The sequence below is a fragment of the Pteronotus mesoamericanus genome, unplaced genomic scaffold, assembly GCF_021234165.1.
Source record: "Pteronotus mesoamericanus isolate MK-2021 breed Mesoamerican mustached bat unplaced genomic scaffold, CSHL_Meso_final contig_94, whole genome shotgun sequence".
Taxonomy (NCBI): Eukaryota; Metazoa; Chordata; class Mammalia; order Chiroptera; family Mormoopidae; genus Pteronotus; species Pteronotus mesoamericanus.
Genome location: NW_026555285.1, coordinates 9,171,457 through 9,181,473, shown reverse-complemented (window position 1 = coordinate 9,181,473; position 10,017 = coordinate 9,171,457). Strand labels below are relative to the sequence as shown.

The following is a 10,017-nucleotide window of genomic DNA, read 5'->3' as shown; positions in this document are numbered from 1 at the left end:
ATTAAAGAATTCTGACTGGCAGAATAACATATATAAAGTTCAATTCTGTCTGCTGTCTTTTTCTTGCTATTGTTTTAATTTTATTTCACTATTATTAATGAAAATAATTTCATATGGCGATGTTGAAAATTATCTGCTCCAGGGTCCATTATAAATAAGTTTGCCCTTGTAGGCATTCCCCCAGTTTCACCATGGGGCCTCATCACCCTCAGGCTGAAAGGACAGGTGGCAGGTGTGGTTGTAAAGAAGACCCGGGGATGGCCAGGAAACCTGGCTTGTTTCTCATCATTCAACGTTCCGTCCAACACAGCTCAGCTCCCCTGAGATCATCCTGGGCGATGGCTCCAGACTTGCCTTGATGTGCTTATTTGGATTTGGTGACGACCTAGTGAATAAGCTAGAGTGTGTCCTAGATGCTCCTCTTCATGCTCCTTCTTGCCATTTGCTTTTAGTTTATGTTGGACTGGGTGAGTGGGCTTCCCTCCCATGGTCTGGAGGCCTGATGCATTGGTGTAGCATCTCAACATTGACCTGCTGGGACAGGGTTTCCTCCTGAGATGCGGTAGCCTTGGGCCATGTGGTATTGCTGTTTTGGCCATGCTTTCTGAGGTCTCCCTGGGGCCAGGTGCACAGAGAGCAACAATCCTTAAATGACATTTTGACACCACCTGGAGTCATTGAGTCAGCCTCATAAAAGCTCAAATACCATAACGTGAAGTGCAAGTAGAAGGGAGGATGTTGGGTCAGGTGCTTTAGGATGGGTTCAGTTTTGAGTTCCATTGATGATTTCAGATGGGTCAGCCCAAGGTAATTATCCCTACCAAATATTCATGCTATCTGGAAAAGTCCTAGGGGCTACCCACCTCCCTGATCACTAAGACACTCAGAGTCAAGGGGAAGGATATTGTTTGTATTAGAGCCCACAGAATGATTCAAACTAGCCATGTTCAGCTGTTTACCCTGCCCTGCCTTGCCTTGCCATGGAAATTCCAATAAAGGCGATGGCGTAAGCTCTCTCTTCGCACCTATCTTCTGCCTCCTGACCCACACAGGTGCTTCCCTACAAGCCTGTGTGCAGTGACCCCTCTCTCTAAGACCTGTCAGTATAATAAAATGTTTTTCTGAGGCCCTTCTGTGTCTCCTCTTGACCATCACATAAAAGAACACGGAATAGGGAGGCTAAAAAAGGTTCTTCACTGTTGGCCTTTGGTCCTTACCTGATCACCTAGGGGCATCTCTTTCTCTCCATCTCCGAGGTGTTGGGTGACTGACTTGTGCCTAGTGTCCTACCTTGGGCAACCTGTTTCCATCCCATCCTGGTGAGGCGATGATGGTTATGTTATCATAGCAGAGATCTGGCAGGCCAACCGAGTCTCCCTTACAAATATGAATTTTCTTGGTATAACTTTGATGTAACATAACTGTAAGATGTCCTCTTCACAACCAGAGGTGAGACTTCAGAAGAAAACTTTGAGTAAATACAGAAAACCTTTTCTGCCACAGCGTAGTATTTGCCTAAGCAAAGGCTCATTGAATGAGTACTTGTTTCGCTCTTGGTGCTTAATTGGGTCTCAGTGTGTATGTGTGTGTGTGTGTGACAGACAGAGAGAGAGAGAGAGAGAGAGAGAGAGAGAGAGAGAGAGAGAGAAGGAGAGAGAAAGAGAGAGAGAGAAAGAACCAGATACAAACAGACACACACATACACCGTACATATGGCATTGCAACCAGCAACATTTGGGACGCTTATTTGGGATCTTGTTTTAGAGAAAAGCTGCTCTGCCCTCCTCTGACTGCTCCCCACCTCACAGGATGAAAAAACTGGAGGGACAAGGAGATGTGCTCACTGGAAACTGTGCCTGCACTTCTGGGCCACATGCCAGGTACGGGAAGACTCTGCCCAGCTGCCCTGAGCTGCTTCCAGAGCTTGCATGGGCCTCTTGCCTGGTTTTCTTGGGCCAGTCTTGAGAGGGAATCCTCACTGTCGGTGTGTACACTCTAGATCCAAGGGCTGACCGAGGGCATCTGCTATGGGAGAGACGGGAGGGGTGCATGGAAGAATACAACTGGGGTGGCTGGATGAAGAGGGCTGAGGGCTGGAAGCCTCCTCCATGGACAACCTCACCCAGTCCCTGTAAGTGGAGGAGGGAACCAGCACACACACTCCTGTACACACTTGGCTTGCCACTGCCTGCCTCACCACTTGATTTTCTCCAGCATGGTTGTCAACAGAAGCCCAGATTCTTGGGGATATTTTTCCACTGGAGTTTGTCATTACTGAGCAGTCACTTCTGCCCAAAGGAACATCTTCTAGCACTTGGATTCTAAAGTGGTTTGTGGAGATGACTCACAAGGGACTCCGTGACTGAGAAAGCCATGGTTTATGGTTTGGTTTGTCAAGCAAGACAAGAGCTTATGAGAAAGAGGAACAAGCTCTCACCAAAGTCTCTAAAGAACTGTGGGCCAAGTCCTCTAGCTGAGCCTCAGCTCAGTGTGGAAGAGGGGGCAGCGCCACAAGCCACAGCTTCACACGGTGCCTCATAGCTGTTGCCAGGTCCTGGCAAGGGGTCTGGGGATTAGTGACTGGGGAAGCACTGTCTCACCTCCTCCTGGCCTCAGACTTCCTTCGTTTTTCACGGCTGTTGACCTGGGTTACTATGCTGGACTTTGTTTTGTGGTTCTGTCCCTGGAGAGTTGCTCTTTTGAGATATTGGGTCACCCTCTCCTAATTTCACTTGTCTAACATGCAAAACCAAATGATGAACTTCTCCTTTTGGATTCAAATGGGACTCCTGTTTAATTATCACTCAACTCCTGGACCACACTCATCTCCCAGGCTGGGCAGATGCCTCCAGTGGAGAGCTCCAGCCCTGGCCGGCACTTCTTCAAATGGAGGGCCCCTGCCTGTGTCCCTTGCTGCTGGAGCACCACATGTCAGGCTGGAAACCTTGGCCTCATCCTCACTTGCTCTGACCATTTATTTGATCACTGACAGCAAGTGACTTAATCAACTTTGTGCAGTTGGTGAGTGGAATCCAGGTCAGACTATTTGACTCCCTGTCCCAACTCTTTCTCCCTTTCCTCTAGGGCACTGGCTATGCACACATTGGTCATACTGCCTAAGTCACTTCTGGAAGCACCTGGTTGGGACTGGTCCTTACAGGCAACCAGATCCTGACTTGCTGGATCCTTGGGCCCCTGCCCAGCAGGATGGGGTTGAGGACCCGGTGTGACTGGGGCAGTGTGAGGGTGGAAACAAAGTCAGCAGTGTTTGCTTCTCCCTAAAGCCTGGGAGGACTAGCCTTTGATCCTGCAGAAAAGGCCAGGGCTCTGCACACCACCTGACCCCAGAGGAGCTCCCTGGTCTCCACCATGGGCTTTTGCACCCAGCGTATTTCTGCTTTGCAGCTCTGACTACCATCCACAGCTGACCAGCTGCCCCACACCTCTGAAAACTGGGTCTGCCTCTGGGGGAGCAGCCTTCGGGCATTTCTGAGGCGGCTGCCTCAGCTCTACTTACCAATGGTGTGGCCTTGGCCATGTTACTTAGCCCTCGCTGTAAAATTGGGATGGTAAGAGTCCTCTGGCAGTGGAATTGGGAGGATAGTGAGCTTCTACATGCCCAGCACATCATGAGTTCTTAATAATTAGTGGCTATTATTATTGTTGCTACAGCTTGCTCATTTCTCTTGTAGTTATTTATTTTATGTCTTTTCCAGGGGCTTCTTGCTGCACATCTGCCCTTCTTCCTTTCTAACCCAAGACCCCAATATATCAATATATATTGCTGAATGAATGAAAGAGTGAATGAATGAATGAACTTGTTTTCATGAAGATTAAGTAAAACACCCTGAAAGCTTGAGAAACAGAGAGGGCATTCATCTGGGGAAGGGAGACAAGCAGTTAGCAGATCAGGCTAGGGCAGGCCCCGTAGCTGGGTGTCAAGGAGGGCACAGTGGGGAGCCCAGATGCTGCAGTAGCAACTGTCTCCAGGTCGCACCTCCTCCCCAAGCTGGGGGTAGCCCCTCAGTGGGCAGTTCCTCGCTTCTGGCCTCCGTGTGCAGTTTCTGCCACTGCTCGTTGTGGGAGCTGCCGGCCTGGGTCTGAGCAGTGGGCGGTGGCTGCCATCTATTTTCCATCACTGTGAACTCTCACATTTACATTTTTGCCAAGCTGGAAGTAACAATAACCTAAACTCTCTCAGTAGCCCTGTACTCCCATACAGAGAGAGGAGAAAAAAAGCCCAGCTCAGTCCAAGAAACAAAGTCCCCTCTGTTGGCAGGCACGGGCTTCTGTTCAAGTCCCCAGGGCCCCTGTGGCAGCAATGGAATGAGCTGGACCCAGCAAGTGGGGGTTTATTGGGCAGTCTGGGGTGGTCTCCCAAGGCCCAATCCTATGTCCCTCCATGGGTGGGGTGACCTCCCAACCTGGCCTGGCACCCAGTGAGACACTGATCCCTGGAATAGCTGCTTGAAAGTCTTGCCTGTGCCAAAGGGTCATTGCTTCCTAACCCCCTGCCCTGTAAGCCCTGATCAAGGGCACATCGTGTTCCCAAAACCTAGTGTGTCCCCATCCTTCAGAACAACCTTCTTTTTCACTGCCTTACTCAGGAAGAAAACAGGTTAAAATTTCCTTCTTCCCCCTTAAGGAGATTCCTGCCTGACTGATCTCTGACCGGAGTCTTTTCTTCCCTCTTCCTGGGTGGGGTTTGAGCGGAAGCAGCAAAGCAGAGAGGCTCACCGCGTGGGAGCGCTTTGGCTGTGCCAGGGAAGGCCTTTCTCTCCACCTTCCCCTCCAGTGTGGCATCCTGGGCCCAGACACTGAGGGAGGCTCAACTCAGGCCCAGAAGGAGGCAGGGTAACCTCGAAGCTGACCAGCACCCCCGCCTCCCCACAGGGGCCCCAGACATTCGCCTCCCCTCACTCCATTCTCAGTTCATTACCTCATGGCCTTGTTCTCCACTTTCTACAGCAGCAGCTCATTTATAAAGAAACCCTTGCACTGTAGCTGGGGACTCTTGAAGGCGACAGCTTAACCCTAGCAGGCCCGGAGGCCTCTAAGGCATTTTGGAGACCACCAACCAGGAGCCCTGGCGCTTCTGGCTCTTTGCTCTCCTGCTCACTCTGACTTGCTTGGGAAATAAAAACTTTTTCCCCAGCAGGTTCCTCAGATCAGATTTTCCTTCCTTTCATTTTTCAAACTAAAAGGCTTCTCACAGGGTCTCTGTGACATCTGGGTTTTTTTAGCTTTTTTTTTCTTTCTTTTTTTTGTCCTCACCCAAGGACATGTTTTCATTGCTTTTAGAGAGAAAGGATGGGAAAGAGAAAGGAAGAGAGAGAAAAATCTATTTGAGAGAGAAACATCGACCAGTTGCCTCTCAAACATGCCCAGACTGCACCAGGATCAGGGAATCCACAACTTAGGCATGTGTTCTGACCGGGAATCAAACCCACAACCTTTTGGTTATGGAACAACTCTCCAGCCAGCAGAGCCACACCAGCCAGGGCTGGGGTTTTATTTTGACAGGAGTCCAGGTTGCTGGAATAGCTGCCTTCAAATGATTGCAGACCCCCAAATAGTTGAACAGAACTTTTGCCATGGGGACCTCAATGCTCTGGACAATGTGTGCAGTGAAACCAACCTCAAACCAATCTGGAGTTGAGCATTTCAATAGCAACTCAGGCCAGCCTGACTTTGGTCTAACCTGGGAACTTTCTCCTGGTGCCAGTGTTGGGGGAGAGTCGGTGCGGTGACAGAAAACAAGATTTGCTGTGAGCCCTGAGTGATGGTCCTTGGGGGTTTAAAGTACATATCTCTCTGCTTTTGTATATGTTTGGAATTTTCCATGAAATATCTATAAGCCACACTTGCCCTCAAAGCAGGGCAGGACATAGGGTAGGTGCCAAGTCAAGTGAAGTGGCCTCACAGTTCTCTTTTGGAGAGTGTTACTGGATTTTCTTTCTGGGTATAAGTCCCGGTTTGGAATAAGAATTTTATTTCTTTTTTCCTTTTAGTAATGGAGTCTTTTTATTGATAACTTCCCAACAGCATCTGTAAACATCAGGTACAAAAATATTCTGTTTTCCAAGGTGGCTCAGCTTGCTTCATGGAGGCCCTGGTCAGAGAAACATGGGCCTTATCATGCTTGGGGCTGAGTAGATAGGCAGCTTCTTCTTGAGCTTCCCACAACTGTTTCAGAAACCTCTGTGAGATACCGATCAGAGAAGTATTTACTATTTTTGTTGGAGGAAGGGGCAAGGAGACCAGAATTAGTAGGTGCAGGAGTGGGCTTGGGTGACCTCAGACATGATAGTGCTTGTCTACCTCAGTGGGGTTCTGCCTGGGGTACCGGGGGCAAGGGACGTCTGGCCTTGGTCTCTGGGAACCTGTAAGTGTTGTTCAGAGCAGACCTCAGGCCTGGTTCTGGAAGAGCTTCCTTGTGCCCAGCCAATGACTCCAGCTGGCTGCATATCCCCTGGCGTGGCAGATGGTCCGTGGAGAGAGAGGTCCCTGGTGAGGAAGCAGCAGGAATGACAGACCCTCGGATTTTCACACCCCTGGGAGGGAGCCTTGTCCTCCAGGACACCCCAGATGAGAGAATAGGGTGGCAAAGCTGACCCTCAAGGCAAGGGCCACGTCAGACACCTGGAGAGTGCCGCCACTGCCCTGTGACCGCTCTGAGCTCCGGGGAGCAGGGCTGCTCACCCAGTACCTCCTTGTCATCCACCTGGCTGCAGCCATAGATGGCAGGGGAGTCAGGCTAGATGTGGGACAGGTCCTCAAAGCTGGAGCTGAGGGAGGGGAGATAGTGTCTGTGCTGATGTCACAGGAACCTGAGCTCTCCTCCAAGATGGCAATGGCAGTTAGGGTGCTGGGCAACATGAGGTCTTCATCCTCATCTTCCAGGAGGGATGCCTTCGGCTGCTGCTTGGCCAGCTTCCCTTTCAGTGTCATGATCCTGCGGAAGATGCGCCATCTCCATCAAGGTCCTCATGTGGTAAAGGACACACTTAGTCATCTGTTGCAGGCGGGCTCTCGGTAGGTTGTCCAAGTTCCCCAGCATCTCGTTGGTCTGAAAATGGCCCAGCCTGTTCTTCTGGGCTAGGATGGTGGCACTGACATCGTCCACATTCACCAGTCTCAGGAATGCGGCTGCAGAAGGCCTTCAAGGCTGAGCCCAGAGGGTCCATCTTCCTTCTCTGCTACCTACACATCTGGCAGCCTTGCTCATGCTTCCAGGATGGCACCCTCTGTAATGAGAGCTTCTAATATCTTCCCATTTATCTTGGAGATTGGGGCTCCTATCTGGGGGGTGCATGGGGAAGGAGCAGCCTCAGTGCCTGCGGAGGAGAGGAAGGAGGACGGGTCTGTCAGGAAGCCCCGATGAGAACGAAGCTCGAGTCCACCCCACAGTGTGGCTCTGAAGCAGCGGACTGTGGAGGGAATTGAGGAGGCCACATCCATGTTCAGGACTGTGAGGACTGTGCCTGTCTAGAGGTGGACCCTCGACCGAGAGTGAGGAAAATGCAGGGGAGTGAGCGACAAGGACAGATGGTGATTCTGAGAGTCAGAAAGAGAGGAGGACCCAGGTACATGGTATAGGATGAAAGAGGAGTAGGAGGGCTCGTTTGTGTTTAACCTGTCTACAATGACCAAGACACAGGCTCCTGATGTCTGTCCAATTCCCTGTGGCCTCTGCACTTACACACTGTGTGGCACAGAGCATGTCTGAGGTGAACTAAAGAAATGGGTGTGCCATGAGGGGCTCTGTGGTAAGAACTTCACAAGACCCTGGTTGGGGAAGAGATGGAGGGGTCGGAGAATTTTAGATGGACGCAGGAGAAAGTTACCTAAGAATAGCACCAGGGACTTTTTCAGGTATCAGTTGCTGCATGAAACACCACCCCTAAACTTACTGACTTAGAACAGGGAGTATTTATTGCCTCCATGGTTCGGTGGGTTGCCTTAGCTCAGCTAGACAGTCCCTGAGCCCGTCTCACTTGGTGCCTGTCAGGCAATTGCAGTCAGATGACCCTGAGGCTGGAGTCGCCCAGAGTCTTCTCAAGTCTGAGGACAGTTGGCCCCTCCATGTCATCGCAAGGCCTCCACTTCCCACATGGTCCCTACATGATGTCTCCATGTGGAATTTCTGGCAGAGGAACTGGGCTTCGTAGATGGAGGCAAACAGCTCCCAAAAGTGCTAAAACCTCTTACGGCTTAATAGAGAATTGTTTCTACCACTTTCTGTTGGGTAAGCATCCTTGTACCAGCTCAGGCTCAGGAATGAGCCTCTTGATGAGAGCATGACAAAGCATTGTTGTCATCTTTAATCCACTACAGGGACCCTATATGAACTCTGCTAGGAAGGACGAGGAAGCCACAGTCGTATTAAGACATGTCTCCTTGAAGACATGGAAGATCTCAGAAAGCGCCCTTTGCTCCTTTCCCAACTTTTTGTTGACTTGGACAAGTAAGGGGTAATTGTAACGTCATTTGATGTTTCTCCAGACATTATGTCATCCTCTGTGAAACGGCATTGCAATGATCTCTTTCTGGGATTGGTCCCAGGTCAACCAGTCAACAACCTCACCTGGCACTGCTCTTCAAAGTCATTCACCTGACAGGACTCTGAAGCCACACCTGTCCCAGGCATGTGCAGAGGGCTTTCTCCATGAGGACAGACTTTGGTCTGTCTTAGTCTCTTTGGACTGCTATGACAAAAATACCATACACTGGAGGCTAATAAACAAACACTTATTTCTCAGAGGTCTAGAGGTTGGAAAGTCAAGATCAGAGTGCTGGGGGAATGCGGTGCCTGGTGAGAGCCTGCTCCCAGGTTCATCGATGGCCATCTTCTTGCTGTGTCTTCACATGGGAGGTAGGTGTGCGAGAGTTCTCTGAGGTCTATTTTATAAGGACACTAATGACCTTACAAAGGCCCTATCTCCAAATATGCTCACTGGGGATAGGAATTGAACATATGAATTGGTGGAGGGACACAAACTTTAGTCCATAACATGGCCTTTCACTCCCCTACCCTGAACCCACAGAAAAGAGGTCTTTGGGGCATGGGAAGGAGAGACTGTCTTGGCTTTAACTGAGTCTGTCAAATCATGGGTTTGCCAGGCAGGTGAGGGAACCTGGAGGGAGACTCAACCTAATGGAATACCTTCATGTGTCAGCGTCTGCTCACATCACCGGTTTAATCCTCCTGACAAGCCTTTGAGGAAACTGAAGTTGAGAGAGGTCAAACAACCACCTTAAGAGCTCCTAAGCAGTCATGTGGAGTCAAGGTTTGCATCCAGGTTGGCCTGACGATTAGGTCCTCACTGTCTCCTCAGACCCTGTGTCACAGACCCCTCAGCCTCCCGTAGATGGCTGGAGAGGTGAGTGTAGAAGGAGTAGCTTCTGTTCCCACACCCAGACTCCTCGGGCATTCCCTTTCCGTAGTTACAAAAAAGCCAGGACAGATGTTAGCAATTTTCAGGAGCAAACGTTTCTCATTTCATCTTACCTTAATCGAGTTATTTGGGTTCTGTCCACAGGAGTGTCTGGGGAACTGGGTGATGGGGGAGGGGTCCCGGCCACCCGCAGGCCTGGAACAGAGCTTCTGTGCAATGAATGGCTCGTCTGTCTGCTGGCTGGCCAGCGGGGCAATGGCTGACTAAGGGGCATTCATGGAAGGGGGCAGGTCTCTCCGGCTCCTGGGTTTGGAACTGAAATTTGACCTGTTTCCAAGTCAATATGCCGTGGGGAATCCTCCATTCTCTCACTCTCCTCTGGGTCCTGGCCACCATCCCATCAGTCCCAGTGCCCAGGTGGGAAATGAACACCTGACACCGGGCTCAGCCCTGAGCTCTGCTGCCTCTGCCGCATTCCACACACTGGTTGCCTTGCCTGGAGGCATTCCTGGACAGAGTTGGCCAGATTGCATAGGGGGAAAAAAAAACAAACTCTTTGAAACATGCTCACTTTCAAAGCAGGGCAGGGGGTGGAGGTGTGGAGTGAGGTCGGTAGTCT

The 10,017-nt window shown here is 50.6% G+C and overlaps 1 pseudogene; it reads right to left on the bottom strand.

Moving 5' to 3' along the window:
• Nucleotides 1-6,634: 6,634 nt before the first annotated feature.
• Nucleotides 6,635-7,187, bottom strand: LOC129081023 (kxDL motif-containing protein 1-like; annotated as a pseudogene).
• Nucleotides 7,188-10,017: the final 2,830 nt, after the last annotated feature.